At 45.1% G+C, this 14554-nt stretch overlaps 1 long non-coding RNA gene across 1 annotated transcript in view; it reads right to left on the bottom strand.

Moving 5' to 3' along the window:
* Window positions 1-66: 66 nt before the first annotated feature.
* LOC121839558 overlaps window positions 67-14554 on the bottom strand; it is a 16082-nt gene continuing 1594 nt past the window's right edge. Inside the window, exons 2-4 of the long non-coding RNA XR_006079004.1 lie at window positions 9601-9680; window positions 3816-3935; window positions 67-535 (exon numbers count right to left, since the gene is read on the bottom strand). This is a non-coding gene — a long non-coding RNA (uncharacterized LOC121839558). The remainder of the gene's footprint in view (window positions 536-3815; window positions 3936-9600; window positions 9681-14554) is intronic.

Genomic DNA, 14554 nt, shown 5'->3' with positions numbered 1-14554 from the left:
GGGAAGAGAGGGAGGGAGAGGGGTTCCTGCAGGAGGCCTTTTGCCTATTTGTAGGCCATCATTGTAAATAAGAATTTGTTCTTAACTGACTTGCCTAGTTAAATAAAGGTTAAATAAATACAAAAAAAGAGGGGAGTAGGCGGAGGGGGCGTAACTGGGCTGTGTGTGATGGTGTTGAATAATACAGTCTGTTTTAGAGAGCGCTCACAGAAATGTCTTCTCTTTCTGGCCCTTCCTTCTGCCTCCTATAACAGGAGTCAGGGTAGAGACCAGAGCAACATAGAAGACATGTTCAACACTGACTGGCTTGATCAAGTCCATATTTCTGTGCTGAGAGGACAGAACAGAAAGGAAGATGTCTTTCTCCCTCGTCTTCCTCTGTGTGTTTCAACCTGCTGATTGGTGACGGTGTGTCTCTACTTGACAGCTCTGTAGGCCGGGCTGGGGCCCTTGACGTGGGCCGTACGGGGTGTGGAGCTCCCTAAAACCACACCGACCCGCCATCCTCTCGATATCCCCCCTGCTCCTGGGAATCCTGAAGATATGAAGGGGTGGGGAGGAAGGTTAAGGAAGGTTGCATTATATAGGTATACCTGCAGGCTCTAAAGTCAAGTGTTACCACAGGTTGCATTACATTTGAGTGATGTCAGTGCTTGAAGTGGAATGTTAATTAGGGACAGGCGTCCTGTCAATGGGACAGTTGTAAATCATGTAGCGCCATGTGTCAAGATCGCAGATTTTTAGAGAAACAATAAATGTCGGTACATATAGTGTCTTATATCGGCTGAAAGCTTAAATTATTGTTAATCTAACTGCGCTGTCCAATTTACAGTAGCTATTACTGTGACAAAATGCCATGCTATTGTTTGAGGAGAGCTCCTAACAACAACAACAACAACAAACTTTTTTCATCGTGACAGGTTTGATACATTCACCTCTATCGCTGAAATGTGTACTTACATTCAGACATCTTGCTCTGATTTATCATCCCAAGGGTCCCAGAGATAACATGAAGTGTCGTTTTGTTATAGAAAATCCTTTTTCATAACCTAAAAAGGTCCATATAGCACGCGCGATCGATTTTGTATTTCCACTCGTTCAATTTGCAAAGAAAGAAACCCTAAACGTTGTTTCAACCAGTCAAATCACCTTTGTATTTATTCCTCAGAGATCCTAGAACGTAACCAGACTTTACTACATCATTAGGGGTGTAGTATATCCTATAGGACACCATATCAGAGATCCTAGAACGTAACCAGACTTCACTCTATCATTAGGGGTGTAGTATATCCTATTGGACACCATATCAGAGATCCTAGAACGTAACCAGACTTCACTCTATCATTAGGAGTGTAGTATATCCTATAGGACACCATATCAGAGATCCTAGAACGTAACCAGACTTCACTCTATCATTAGGAGTGTAGTATATCCTATAGGACACCAGATCAGAGATCCTAGAACGTAACCAGACTTCACTCTATCATTATTTGCAAATGTTGAGCTTACAATACAGCTACTAATACAATACAGCTACAGCTAATACTGGAAAAGCTAAATCAAAGTCCAAGTATACAGATTTGATGATATTCTTGCAGAAAAAAATTAATTTGGTCAAATCGTGAAGGACACCTGGGTGACTAAGTGTCATGTAGCTTGCTCATTTATTCAAGTTATCTGTCTGAAACTTTGGACATACTTCTGCCCTCTTGTGGTGCCCTCTTGTGGACACCACCGGGAATTACAACCAGAGTGATTTATTTATTTATTTAATTTAACTAGGCAAGTCAGTTAAGAACAAATTCTTATTTTCAATGACGGCCTAGGAACAGTGGGTTAACTGCCTTGTTCAGGGGTCAGAATGGCAGATTTGTACCTTGTCAGCTCGGGGGTTTGAACTTGCAACCTTCCGGTTACTAGTCTGACGCTCTAACCACTAGGCTACTCTGCCACCCCATGGCTAGATGGCTTTGGACATACACTACTGCCCTCTTGTGGACACCATCGGAATTACAACCAGAGTGATGGCTAGATGTGGGACATTTCTGTTGCATTTCAAAGATGGGGATAGAAAAATAATACCATTTTTAAAGTTTTTCTTCTTTGTATTTTCTTCTACCAGATCTATTGTGTTATATTCTCCTACATACAATTCACATTTCCACAAACTTCAAAATGTTTCCTTTCAAATGGTACCAAGAATATGCATATCCTTGCTTCAGGGCCTGAGCTACAGGCAGTTAGATTTGGGTGTCATTTTAGGCAAAAATTGGAAAAAAATGGGTCCCTAGGAATTAAATATACAATTACTAATTGTAATGTTACGGTGTACTGTTACTAATTGTAATGTTACGATACTGTTACTAATTGTAATGTTACGGTGTACTGTTACTAATTGTAATGTTACGGTACTGTTACTCATTGTAATGTTACGGTGTACTGTTAATAATTGTAATGTTACGATACTGTTACTAATTGTAATGTTACGGTGTACTGTTACTAATTGTAATGTTACGGTACTGTTACTCATTGTAATGTTACGGTGTACTGTTACTAATTGTAATGTTACAGTGTACTGTTACTAATTGTAATGTTACGGTGTACTGTTACTAATTGTAATGTTACGGTGTACTGTTACTAATTGTAATGTTACGGTGTACTGTTACTAATTGTAATGTTACGGTGTACTGTTACTAATTGTAATGTTACGGTGTACTGTTACTAATTGTAATGTTACGGTGTACTGTTACTAATTGTAATGTTACGGTGTACTGTTACTAATTGTAATGTTACGATACTGCTATTTGAGGTGCCAATACTAATTGTAATGTTACTGTACTGTTACTAATTGTAATGTTACAGTACTGTACTATTCATTTTAAATATATTTTTAAAATCAAATCAACCCAACATCATCACCATTTTAAAGGATAAGTACGGAGAACAGAATGATCCATTGTAATGTTATGGTGTACTGTTACTAATTGTAATGTTACGGTGTACTGTTACTAATTGTAATGTTACGGTGTACTGTTACTAATTGTAATGTTACGGTGTACTGTTACTAATTGTAATGTTACGGTACTGTTACTAATTGTAATGTTACGGTGTACTGTTACTAATTGTAATGTTACGTACTGTTACTAATTGTAATGTTACGGTGTACTGTTACTAATTGTAATGTTACGGTACTGTTACTCATTGTAATGTTACGGTGTACTGTTACTAATTGTAATGTTACAGTGTACTGTTACTAATTGTAATGTTACAGTGTACTGTTACTAATTGTAATGTTACGGTGTACTGTTACTAATTGTAATGTTACGGTGTACTGTTACTAATTGTAATGTTACGGTGTACTGTTACTAATTGTAATGTTACGGTGTACTGTTACTAATTGTAATGTTACGATACTGTTACTAATTGTAATGTTACGGTGTACTGTTACTAATTGTAATGTTACGATACTGTTACTAATTGTAATGTTACGGTGTACTGTTACTAATTGTAATGTTACGGTGTACTGTTACTAATTGTAATGTTACGGTGTACTGTTACTAATTGTAATGTTACGGTGTACTGTTACTAATTGTAATGTTACGGTACTTCTACAAGACGGTGCCGGTGCTCAAGAGGCAGAACATTTGAGGTGCCAATACTCTGTACGGGACAGTACCAGTACAATTGAACCGCTGGGGTTGTTCATTTCATTCGTTCAAGTCATTCATTTTTTAAATATATTTTTTAAAATCAAATCAACCCAACATCATCACCATTTTAAAGGATAAGTACGGAGAACAGAATGATCCAGTCACCTGGCTGTGTGGACTTGGACATCCACACAGTTACATGTCTTTGTTTCGGTGCTAGCGTCGACCAATCGGAGAGGCTGTAGACTGTAGTAGGTGTTGTACTGTCTGCAGGGCTTCTTGTGTCTATGGAGGAGAGGAGAGAGAAATAAAACCAGGTATTTTATCACATTTTTTTGGGCTGCCAATGCTGAGTCTATCTGCACGTGAGGGACTGTCACTAAACCAGTCTTGTTCTCATTGAGACTGACGTGTCTGATTTGAAATCTGTAGTGAATCCTTTCAGGCTGGCGGGATTGGCTCATAGCGCAGATTCCAGCCTCATACACACCAACATGTTTCGGTGCTTCTATGAAGGCAAAACCCGTGGCAGATTTGTATTTCTGTACAAAGCCTGTTAAGGATTTTATTCCATACGTCCTCATGGTTCATTACCTTCAGTTTACAGCAGAAACGTTGTTGTTTGGAGTTCATATGTACTGTAGGCTGGATGGGATTAGGATGTACTGTAGGCTGGATGGGATTAGGATGTACTGTAGGCTGGATGGGATTAGGATGTACTGTAGGCTGGATGGGATTAGGATGTACTGTAGGCTGGATGGGATTAGGATGTACTGTAGACCGGGCTGGATGGGATTAGGATTAGGATGTACTGTACTGGATGGGATTAGGATGTACTGCTGGATGGATGGGATTAGGATTACTGGGATGCATGGGATTAGGATGTACTGTAGGCTGGGATGGGATTAGGATGTACTGTAGGCTGGATGGATGGGATTAGGATGTACTGTAGACCGAGGCTGGATGGGGGATTAGGATGTACTGTAGGCTGGATGGATGGGATTAGGATGCACTGTAGACCGAGGCTGGATGGGATTAGGATGCACTGTAGACTGGATGGATGGGATTAGGATGTACTGTAGGCTGGATGGGATTAGGATGCACTGTAGGCTGGATGGGATTAGGATGTACTGTAGGCTGGATGGGATTAGGATGTACTGTAGGCTGGATGGGATTAGGATGTACTGTAGGCTGGATGGGATTAGGATGCACTGTAGGCTGGATGGGATTAGGATGCACTGTAGGCTGGATGGGATTAGGATGTACTGTAGGCTGGATGGGATTAGGATGCACTGTAGGCCGAGGCTGGATGGATGGGATTAGGATGTACTGTAGGCCGAGGCTGGATGGATGGGATTAGGATGTACTGTAGGCTGGATGGATGGGATTAGGATGCACTGTAGGCTGGATGGGGGATTAGGATGTACTGTAGGCTGGATGGATGGGATTAGGATGTACTGTAGGCTGGATGGGGGATTAGGATGTACTGTAGGCTGGATGGGATTAGGATGTACTGTAGGCTGGATGGATGGGATTAGGATTAGGATGCACTGTAGGCTGGGATGGGATTAGGATGTACTGTAGATGGGATTAGGATGTACTGGATGGGATTAGGATGCACTGTAGGCTGGATGGGGATTAGGATGTACTGTAGGCTGAATGGATGGGATTAGGATGTACTGTAGGCTGGATGGGATTAGGATGCACTGTAGGCTGGATGGATGGGATTAGGATGTAGGCTGAATACTGTAGGCTGGATGGATGGGATTAGGATGCACTGTAGGCTGGATGGATGGGATTAGGATGTACTGTAGGCTGGATGGGGGATTAGGATGTACTGTAGGCTGGGATGGGATTAGGATGTACTGTAGGCTGGATGGGATTAGGATGTACTGTAGGCCGAGGCTGGATGGGGCTGATTAGGATGTACTGTAGGCTGAATGGATGGGATTAGGATGTACTGTAGGCTGGATGGATGGGATTAGGATGTACTGTAGGCTGGATGGGGGATTAGGATGTACTGTAGGCTGGATGGATGGGATTAGGATGCACTGTAGGCTGGATGGATGGGATTAGGATGTACTGTAGGCTGGATGGATGGGATTAGGATGTACTGTAGGCTGGATGGGGGATTAGGATGTACTGTAGGAGGCTGGATGGGATTAGGATGCACTGTAGGCTGGATGGGATTAGGATGCACTGTAGGCTGAGGCTGGATGGGGGTATTAGGATGTACTGTAGGCTGGATGGATGGGATTAGGATGCACTGTAGGCTGGATGGATGGGATTAGGATGTACTGTAGGCCGAGGCTGGATGGATGGGATTAGGATGTACTGTAGGCTGGATGGGATTAGGATGTACTGTAGGCTGGATGGATGGGATTAGGATGTACTGTAGGCTGGATGGATGGGATTAGGATGTACTGTAGGCTGGATGGATGGGATTAGGATGTACTGTAGGCTGAATGGATGGGATGGGATTAGGATGCACTGTAGGCCGAGGCTGGATGGATGGGATTAGGATGTACTGTAGGCTGGATGGGATTAGGATGTACTGTAGGCTGGATGGGGGATTAGGATGTACTGTAGGCTGAATGGGGATTAGGATGTACTGTAGGCTGAATGGATGGGATTAGGATGTACTGTAGGCTGGATGGATGGGATTAGGATGTACTGTAGGCCGAGGCTGGATGGATGGGATTAGGATGTACTGTAGGCTGAATGGATGGGATTAGGATGTACTGTAGGCTGAATGGATGGGATTAGGATGTACTGTAGACCGAGGCTGGATGGATGGGATTAGGATGTACTGTAGGCTGGATGGGATTAGGATGTACTGTAGGCTGGATGGGATTAGGATGCACTGTAGGCTGGATGGGATTAGGATGCACTGTAGGCTGGATGGGATTAGGATGTACTGTAGGCTGGATGGGATTAGGATGTACTGTAGACCGAGGCTGGATGGATGGAATTAGGATGTACTGTAGACCGAGGCTGGATGGATGGGAATAGGATGTACTGTAGACCGAGGCTGAATGGATGGGATTAGGATGTACTGTAGGCCGAGGCTGGATGGATGGGATTAGGATGTACTGTAGACCGAGGCTGGATGGATGGGATTAGGATGTACTGTAGGCTGGATGGGATTAGGATGTACTGTAGGCTGGATGGGATTAGGATGCACTGTAGACCGAGGCTGGATGGATGGGATTAGGATGTACTGTAGGCTGGATGGGATTAGGATGCACTGTAGACCGAGGCTGGATGGATGGGATTAGGATGTACTGTAGACTGAGGCTGGGATGGGATTAGGATGTACTGTAGGCTGGATGGGATTAGGATGTACTGTAGGATGGATGGATGGATTAGGATGTACTGTAGGCTGGATGGATGGGATTAGGATGTACTGTAGGAGGCTGGATGGATGGGATTAGGATGTACTGTAGACCGAGGCTGGATGGATGGGATTAGGATGCACTGTAGGCTGGATGGATGGGATTAGGATGTACTGTAGACCGAGGCTGGATGGATGGGATTAGGATGTACTGTAGGAGGATGGATGGATGTACTGTAGGATTAGGATTAGGATGTACTGTAGGCCGAGGCTGGATGGATGGGATTAGGATGTACTGTAGACCGAGGCTGGATGGATGGGATTAGGATGTACTGTAGGCCGAGGCTGGATGGATGGGATTAGGATGTACTGTAGGCTGAATGGATGGGATTAGGATGTACTGTAGGCCGAGGCTGGATGGATGGGATTAGGATGTACTGTAGACCGAGGCTGAATGGATGGGATTAGGATGTACTGTAGGAGGCTGAATGGATGGGATTAGGATGTACTGTAGACCGAGGCTGGATGGATGGGATTAGGATGTACTGTAGACCGAGGCTGGATGGATGGGATTAGGATGTACTGTAGGCCGAGGCTGGATGGATGGGATTAGGATGTACTGTAGGCCGAGGCTGGATGGATGGGATTAGGATGTACTGTAGACCGAGGCTGAATGGATGGGATTAGGATGTACTGTAGGCTGGATGGATGGGATTAGGATGTACTGTAGGCCGAGGCTGGATGGATGGGATTAGGATGTACTGTAGGCTGAATGGATGGGATTAGGATGTACTGTAGGCCGAGGCTGGATGGATGGGATTAGGATGTACTGTAGGCTGAATGGATGGGATTAGGATGTACTGTAGGTTGAATGGATGGGATTAGGATGTACTGTAGGCTGAATGGATGGGATTAGGATGTACCGTAGGCTGAATGGATGGGATTAGGATGTACTGTAGGCTGGATGGATGGGATTAGGATGTACTGTAGACTGAGGCTGAATGGATGGGATTAGGATGTACTGTAGACCGAGGCTGAATGGATGGGATTAGGATGTACTGTAGGCCGAGGCTGAATGGATGGGATTAGGATGTACTGTAGGCTGAATGGATGGGATTAGGATGGGATGGGATTAGGATGTACTGTAGAGAGCCTGAATGGATGGGATTAGGATGTACTGTAGGCTGGCTGGATGGATGGGATTAGGATGTACTGTAGGCCGAGGCTGAATGGATGGGATTAGGATGTACTGTAGGCCGAGGCTGAATGGATGGGATTAGGATGTACTGTAGGCTGAATGGATGGGATTAGGATGTACTGTAGGAGGCTGAATGGATGGGATTAGGGTACTTAGGATGGATACTGGATGTACCGAGGCTGAATGGATGGGATTAGGATGTACTGTAGGCTGAATGGATGGGATTAGGATGTACTGTAGGCCGAGGCTGGATGGATGGGATTAGGATGTACTGTAGGCTGAATGGATGGGATTAGGATGTACTGTAGACCGAGGCTGGATGGATGGGATTAGGATGTACTGTAGGCTGAATGGATGGGATTAGGATGTACTGTAGGCTGAATGGATGGGATTAGGATGTACTGTAGGCTGAATGGATGGGATTAGGATGTACTGTAGGCTGGATGGATGGGATTAGGATGTACTGTAGGCTGGATGGATGGGATTAGGATGTACTGTAGGCTGGATGGATGGGATTAGGATGTACTGTAGACCGAGGCTGGATGGATGGGATTAGGATGTACTGTAGGCTGGATGGATGGGATTAGGATGTACTGTAGGCTGAATGGATGGGATTAGGATGTACTGTAGGCTGAATGGATGGGATTAGGATGTACTGTAGGCTGGATGGATGGGATTAGGATGTACTGTAGGCTGAATGGATGGGATTAGGATGTACTGTAGGCTGGATGGATGGGATTAGGATGTACTGTAGGCTGGATGGATGGGATTAGGATGTACTGTAGGCTGGATGGATGGGATTAGGATGTACTGTAGGCTGGATGGATGGGATTAGGATGTACTGTAGGCCGAAGGCTGGCTGTTAATACTTGGGTTGAATTTGAATGTTGTTTACATCATCAAATGATTACTTGTCTTCTTTGTTGTTGTTTTTTAACATGAACTAAGGAGGTATTCTGACCTCAGTGGGACATCCTGGTACAAAAAGGTTAAGATCATCTCCAACTCTGAAACTGTTTCCGTTTTTGAAGTTCATCCTCAGAATCAGAGGTTACTTTTTAAAAAAATACAGACTATAGTCAATAAAAAGATGAGTCATGTATTCATTTGACCAGGTGTTGACAGCATGGCTCCAAAGTGAGGTTTCTGTTCAGCCCCCCCAAAAGAAACTGCCCCACCAAACAAAAAACAGGATATATTTATTTTTTTAACAATCCCCTATTCTAAGTATTTGGCGCTATGGTCCAGAAGTGTAGAGGTTGACAGAACTTCTCCATGAAGTTAACACGTGTCCTGCTGTCATTTTTCACATCAACTATCACCCAGACGCCAATCCAGTTGTCCGTCCAAATACAATATTTACTGTTGGACGAGACAAAGTTACAAAGTCAAGGTTTAAAAATAGAGTTTCTCCTTACTTCTATAGAACTGGTTGCGAGCCAGGACGCAGGCGGGGGAGTTAACACTGGTCATGTTGCTTCTGGTCGGCCAGTCCACGCTTCAATCAGACAGACAGGCAGACAGAGAGAGAGACAGACAGACAGGGAGAGAGACAGACAGACAGACAGGCAGACAGAGAGAGAGACAGACAGACAGGGAGAGAGACAGGGAGAGAGACAGGGAGACAGGGAGAGAGACAGACAGACAGGGAGAGAGACAGACAGACAGGGAGACAGGGAGAGAGAGACAGACAGACAGACAGGGAGAGAGACAGACAGGCAGGCAGACAAACAGAGAGACAGACAGGCAGACAGGCAGACAGAGAGAGAGAGGTGTGATCAGGCTGGTTAGACATGGACAAACAGAGAATCATGTCCCTAATCAGCCTGACCTCTGGAACGGTTTGTTGACCCTACAGCATCTGCTGCTATTTTGAGCTATTTATTTTTCAGTATATTACAAGTCATTTATCAGATGCTCTTCTCCAAGTTTACGATCAGAAAACTGAGCTACAGCATGATGATAGTGAGAATACTGTGGGTTATATTCATGTTATGACACTGATACACAAAGTGCACTCAGAAAGTATTCAGACCCCTTCCCTTTTTACACATTTACACATGTCATTATGGGGTATTGTGATGTCATTATGGGGTATTGTGATGTCATTATGGGGTATTGTGATGTCATTATGGGGTATTGTGATGTCATTATGGGGTATTGTGTGTAGATTGATGAGAAACAACAATTTAATCCATTTTTTAATAAGGCTGTATCAATGGGTCTGAATACCTTCCGAATGCGCTGTACATAGACTCATATTGTGTGTCTGTCCCAGTTCCCAGTAACGATACTGCTTTAGTCACTGAGGAAATCAAGTATAAATCTGTCTAGTGTACGAACAGATTGTCGTCTCAGCAGTAAAACGAATCGCTCCACTGAAATTGAATAAAGTTTGACATAAAATAGTTTGGCTTGATTCACTAATAAAATAGCCAATAATTTGGCTTGATTCACTAATAAAATAGCCAATAGTTTGGCTTGATTCACTAATAAAATAGCCAATAGTTTGGCTTGATTCACTAATAAAATAGCCAATAGTTTGGCTTGATTCACTAATAAAATAGTCTGTGTCCTCACCTTGTTTTATAACTCACTTGACTCATGCAAGGTCTTTTGTGATGATGAAATAGAACAGAGAGGAAAATCAAAGACACACCTCGTGTTAATTAGGCGTGATACGCTAAAACATGTCACAGTGTTCCATTGAACACACCACCCTAATAATAAAGCCATTTTCATACAATGAAGAACATTCTAGGAGGAAGTTTACTGTCTGTGTTAGTGGTTGAAGGTGTACTAGAAACATGTAGTAGGTGTAGAGGTGCAGTGGTCCGTCTCGGGTCATTGTAGTTGATGATGAGTTGGAAAAATCTGTATTTTTTTTTTTTTTTCTGTCTTGGGGTGTTGTTGTTGCCACTGGTTGTGTAAAAATGACACGATGGGTCCTAAAGTCTGGAGTCAACCAGCTGCCCTCTGGCAACAATAAAATAAGAACAAAAAGCAGAACATTGTTTACTCTAGATAACAGTGGTTCTGTGTATCCTCATGAGTCCTTTCAAAATATTAGTTTTCTGTCGGATGCTCAGATAAACAGGCACTACCTGGCAATGACTTCTTCCTGTTGCTCAATAGTGTCTGGCCTGCACAAGTTGTGGCAACGTTGTATAAAAAATGTAATTGAAATAAGACTGTCGACGAAACCAAGACGGTTCTGCCGAGTTCTTCGAGGAAGACTCTCTCACTCGAGCATCTTGCCTCGTGATCTTCTTGACCTTATAACCAGACGAGTCACTCAACCAAGACTGCTCTTCTCTGTGTCACAGAGGCTCTCCGCACAGCCAAAGCCGACTCTCTCTCCTCTATTCTCATCCTCCTAGATCTATCCGCTACCTTACACATCGCGAACCATCAGATCCTCCTCTCCACCCTCTCAGGGCTGGGCGTCTCAGGCTCTGCACACTCTTGGATTGCATCCTACTTGGCAGGCCGCTCCTACAAGGTGGCGTGGAGAGGATCTGTGTCTGCACCACGTACTCTCACTACTGGTGTCCCCCGGGGCTTGCTTCTAGGCCCACTCTTCTTCTCTCGATACACCAAGTCACTCGGCTCCGTCATATCCTCACGTGGTCTCTCCTATCATTGCTATGCGGATGACACTTAACTACTTTTCTCCTTCCCCACTTCAGACACCCAGGTGGCGACACACATCTCAGATATCTCAGCTTGGATGTCGGCCCACCACCTCAAGCTCAACCTGGACAAGACAGATCTGCTCTTCCTCCCGGGGAAGGCCTGCCCCCCCAAAGTGCAAAGAACCTTGGCTTGACCCTGGACAACATCCTGTCGTGACCCTGGACAACATCCTGTCGTTCTCTGCGAACATCAAAGCAGTGACTGGCTCCTGCAGGTTCATGCTCTACACCATCCGTGGAATTACGACCCTACCTCACACAGGAAGCGGAACATCCATAGAGTACGACCCTACCTCACCCAGGAAGTGGAACATCCATAGAGTACTACCCTACCTCACACAGGAAGCGGTGCAGGTCCTAATCCAGGCACTTGTCATCTCCTGTCTGGACTACTGCAACTCACTTCAGTCTAAGCTCTTCTCTGGCCTGGCACCACAACGGTGGAACAGGCTAGAATAGCAGAGTCCCTTACCCATCTTCAGAAAACACCTGAAACCTTATTCAAACAGTATCGTAAGTAATCCTCTCCTCACCTTGACCCCGCCCAATGTATTATTATTATTATTGTTGTTGTTTTTTAAACAAACAAAACCTGAACCAGCGTTTGGGTCAGAGACACAGTGACACTTTCAAGCCTCTGTTATTTTCATTTCATCAATCTCCCATCTCTCTAACTCAGTGGTTCTCTTCATTCATTTTCATTTCATTAATCTCCCATCTCTCTAACTCAGTGGTTCTCTTTGCATCACTGTTACGTACAGCTTCTACACCCCTGAATGTCACAGAGTCCCTCTGGGTTGCTGTAACCCACACAGAGACAGAGTGACCCGAGACATCACACTTCACTTGTGTGAGCTAATGTTTTCAGGATATGTAGGGGATAGGTCACACACGGCAGACAGCCCAATTCCTTCCTGCCAACACTGAGGACATGGAACAGGCTTCTGCTTTACAGCTCGTTAGACTGCACTACGGTAGTACCAGAAATGTTGTTCGCTGTCTGAATTCTAAACATCGAACATTGTCAGGTGTGAGACTCTCACACTATATAGTGTCGGGGCAGCAGGTAGCCTAGTGGTTAGCACGTTCGGTTAGTAACCGAAAGGTTGCTGGATCAAATCCCCCGAGCCGACAAGGTAAAAAATCGGTCGTTCTGCTCCTGAACAAGGTAGTTAACCCCACGGTTCCTCAGTAGGCTGTCAATGTAAATAAGGAGTTTGTTCTTAACTGGCTTGCCAAGTTAAATTTAGTGACCTCGTGTTTTTTGCAGTACTGCACTCTCAAGTCAAGACAGCGATTGTGTGACTAGTACTTGGCCCTTACACTCTCTCTACCCTCCTTCTCATGTTTTTTTTTCTGACCAAGATTTTTAATCCCAACTGTGCTGTTTCTGATTTTGAGTTCATGGGACTTATTTATTATTTATTTTCCTAACAATAAGGATTAGGACTGAGCTGCTAGTCAATGACATGCTGCTGACCCTCTACTACTAAACTGGCTAATTAACACCAGCTTGTCTTAACAGTTAATAAGAGGTCTCCTGGTGTTGCTTTATTGGGGCTGGTCCACCAGACTCTGAAGGCCGTCTTTCACCCACCATGATGACCCCTGACCTCTCTTTCACCCACCATAATGACCCCTGACCCCCTCTCTCTCTCACCCACCATAGTGACCCCTGACCTCTCTCTCACCCACCATAATGACTCCTGACCTCCCTCTCTCATCCACCATAGTGACCCCTGACCTCTCTCTCTCACCCACCATAGTGACCCCTGACCTCCCTCTCTCTCACCCACCATAATGACCCCTGAACTCTCTCTTACTCACCATAATGACCCCTGACCTCTCTCTCACCCACCATAATGACCCCTGACCTCTCTTTCACCCACCATAATGACCCCTGACCTCTCTTTCACCCACCATAATGACCCCCGACCTCTCTCTCACACACCATAATGACCCCTGACCTCTCTCTCTCACCCACCATAATGACCCCTGACCTCTCTCTTACCCATCATAATGACCCCTGACCTCTTTCTTTCACCCACCATAGTGACCCCTGACCTCCCTCTCTCAACCACCATAATGACCCCTGACCTCTCTTTACCCACCATAATGACCCCTGATCTCTCTCTCACCCACCACATTGACCCCTCATCTCTCTCTCTCTCACCCACCATAATGACCCCTGACCTCCCTTTCTCTCACCCACCGTAGTGACCCCTGACCTCCCTCTCTCTTACCCACCGTAGTGACCCCTAACCTCCCTCTCTCTCACCCACCGTAGTGACCCCTGACCTCCCTCTCTCTTACCCACCGTAGTGACCCCTGACCTCCCTCTCACCCACCGTAGTGACTCCCAGACCTCCCTCTCTCTCACCCACCGTAGTGACCCCTGACCTCCCTCTATCTCACCCACCGTAGTGACCCCAGACCTCTCTCTCTCTCTCACCCACCGTAGTGACCCCTTACCTCCCTCTCTCTCACCCACCGTAGTGACCCCTGACCTCTCTTTCTCTTACCCACCGTAGTGACCCCTGACCTCTCTCTCTCACCCACCGTAGTGACCCCTGACCTCCTCTCTCTCACCCACTATAGTGACCCCTGACCTCCCTCTCTCTCACCCACCGTAGTGACCCCTGACCTCTCTCTCTCTTACCCACCGTAGTGACCCCTG

The sequence above is a fragment of the Oncorhynchus tshawytscha genome, linkage group LG16, assembly GCF_018296145.1.
Source record: "Oncorhynchus tshawytscha isolate Ot180627B linkage group LG16, Otsh_v2.0, whole genome shotgun sequence".
NCBI lineage: Eukaryota > Metazoa > Chordata > Actinopteri > Salmoniformes > Salmonidae > Oncorhynchus > Oncorhynchus tshawytscha.
Note: the sequence above shows the minus strand (reverse complement) of the source record. Positions and strands in the feature narration are given on the sequence as shown.